General features: G+C 44.0%; 1 long non-coding RNA gene across 8 annotated transcripts; it reads right to left on the reverse strand.

The window, feature by feature from the left end:
* Nucleotides 1–492: 492 nt before the first annotated feature.
* LOC139029038 (uncharacterized) lies at nucleotides 493–2,598 on the reverse strand. 8 transcript variants are annotated; one of them, XR_011481269.1, is made up of 6 exons: nucleotides 1,523–1,557; nucleotides 1,448–1,488; nucleotides 967–1,005; nucleotides 914–933; nucleotides 647–713; nucleotides 493–614 (listed from the first exon to the last, which is right to left on the reverse strand). It is a non-coding gene; the product is annotated as an uncharacterized lncRNA (long non-coding RNA). The 8 variants fall into 8 exon arrangements; XR_011481273.1 differs by lacking the exons at nucleotides 914–933; nucleotides 1,523–1,557 and adding an exon at nucleotides 1,618–2,598 and having other exon boundaries at nucleotides 647–698; XR_011481274.1 differs by lacking the exons at nucleotides 914–933; nucleotides 1,523–1,557 and adding an exon at nucleotides 1,618–2,595 and having other exon boundaries at nucleotides 647–698; nucleotides 1,448–1,468.

Consider the following 2,598-nt stretch of genomic DNA (forward strand, 5'->3'; position numbering starts at 1 on the left):
TACCATTGGCCCAGATCGTTGTTTGGGTGTGCATGGAGGGTTCACAACCCATGACCACTGCTCCATGTCCATTAAGTTTTATACAGGTCCACTGATACAATAATACGTCAGGCTTCAGCTCACCAAGATAAGCTGCTAGTGATAGCCAATAGGAGTCACAGCTATACATTCCCCATTCACAGAGCAGGCAACTCTCTATGGGGTGACATTGACTAGATTACAATTTAGTCCATTTCTGAAAGGCTCCAGCAGTTGGTACCATTTAGCAAATCTAGGTCACTTTCACCTTCTGTGAAAGTTTATGTCTGTGAAAGTTTATGTCTGTGTGTGTGTGTGTGTGTGTGTGTGTGTGTGTGTGTGTGTGTGTGCGTGTGTGTAGCAGGATGTGTCTCAGCCAGACCCTACTCAGAGACCTCCAATATAAACACTTGGAACTCTGGACAGGAAAAACCCCTCTCTCTTCTTCTCTCACCTAGCAATCCCTCTTCTTTTCTCTCTACCTATCACACCCTCTCTCTTTTCTCTCTACCTATCCACCCCTCTCTCTTCTCTCTACCTATCCACCCCTCTCTCTTTTCTCTCTACCCATCCACCCTTCTCTCTTTTCTCTCTACCTCTATCCATCCCTCTCTCTTTTCTCTTCTACCTATCCACCGCTCTCTCTTTTCTCTCTACCTATCCACCCCTCTCTCTTTTCTCTCCACCCATCCCCTCTCTCTTTTCTCTACCTATCTACCTTTCTCTCTTTTTCTCTACCTATCATCCCTCTCTCTTTTCTCTCTACCCATCCACCCTTCTCGTCTTTTCTCTCTACCTATCCACCCTTCTCTCTTTTCCTCTACCATATCCATCCACCCCTCTCTTTTCTCTCTACCCCTATTCCACCCTTCTCTTCTTTCTCTCACCCATCCACCCCTTCTCTTTTCTCTCTACCTATCCATCCCACCCCTCTCTTTTCTCTTCTACCTATCCATCCACCCCTCTCTTTTCTCTCTACATCCCCCTCTCTTTTCTCTCACCTATCCATCCACCCTCTCTCTTTTCTCTCTACCTATCACCCCATCTCTTCTTTTCTCTCTACTATCCATCCTCTCTCTTTTCTCTCTACCCATCCACCCTTCTCTCTTTTCTCTCTACCTATCTACCCTTCTCTCTTTTCTCTCTACCTATCCACCTTCTCTCTTTTCTCTCTACCTATCCACCGCCTCTTCTCTTTCTCTCCACCTATCCATCCACCCTCTCTCTTTTCTCTCTACCTATCCACCCCTCTTCTCTTTCCTCTTCTAACCCATCCACCCTCCTCTTTTTCTCTCTACCTTATCCACCCTTCTCTCTTTCTCTCATACCTATCCACTTCCCTCTCTCCTTTTCTCTCTAACCTATCCATCCCTCTCTCCATTTCTCTCTACCTATCCATCCCTCTCTCCTTTTCTCTCTACTATCCCACCCCTCTCTCCTTTCTCTCTACCTATCCACCCCTCTCTCTTTCTCTCTACCTCCATCCCTCTCTCTTTCTCTCTACCTATCCATCCCTCTCTCTTTTCTCTCTACCTATCCATCCCTCTCTCTCATCTACCACACAAATGTCACACCGATCCCTCTCTCTTTTCTCTCTACCTATCCATCCCTCTCTCCTTTCTCTCTACCTATCCATCCCTCTCTCTTTTCTCTCTACCTATCCACCCCTCTCTCCTTTCTCTCTACCTATCCATCCCTCTCTCTTTTCTCTCTACCTATCCATCCCTCTCTCTCACTCTACCACACAAATGTCACACCATCACTCTCTCTTTTCTCTCTACCTATTCATCCATCTTTCAACCTCAGCCTTATTTCTACTAGTTAACGGGCAGCGACCACTATCTCTTTCAACAGAATAGACTGAGACTGCTTTGCTGGAGGTGCCAAGCCCATAGCCGCTTAAAGGTGAAAATCAAGTTTGCACTTGGTGTTAAGCCAATTCTCTAGAAGAAATTGCAACATCTTCATGTCTGTAAACAACAGTGGAGGCTTCTCAGAGGAGGAAGGAGAGGACCATCCTACTCAGTGAATTTAAAAAAAGTAAAATTATCCTTTTTAGATAAAACAATACTAAATTCTAGGCCTGACCCCGACTAAAGAACATTTCGGTCGACCAATCGATTGGTATACATTTTTAAACGTGTATTTTTCCATATATAGACACACCGTAAGTTTGAATAAAATAAACTATATGTAGTCTACTGAGCTTGTCTGATGCTTCAAGTGATTAAGCAGTGTGATTAAAATGAAGACACACATTACTAAAGAGAGAGCCAGAGATCAATATAGGCTAACTAGAAGGAAAAAACCTGTTCCCAACCAGACCCTCCTCCTCCCGCTGCTGTTTGCAGATTCTGCCATTACACTGCTGAAGTTGCCGGTGATAGCGGTCGGCAACCTTTTCCATTTGGAAAAGTTATCGTAGCATTTCTACTGATCTGCGTGCCAGTTATGGTTTTCATCTGCACATTTTCATGGAACAGTTTCATTTAATATGTAATAAAGTCTTCATATCTCAAAATCAATGTCATGTGGTGCATCAAAATTCTATCTCAATGAAAATGATACAAATCTAAAAGT

Source organism: Salvelinus sp. IW2-2015, linkage group LG17 (genome assembly GCF_002910315.2).
Source record: "Salvelinus sp. IW2-2015 linkage group LG17, ASM291031v2, whole genome shotgun sequence".
NCBI lineage: Eukaryota > Metazoa > Chordata > Actinopteri > Salmoniformes > Salmonidae > Salvelinus > Salvelinus sp. IW2-2015.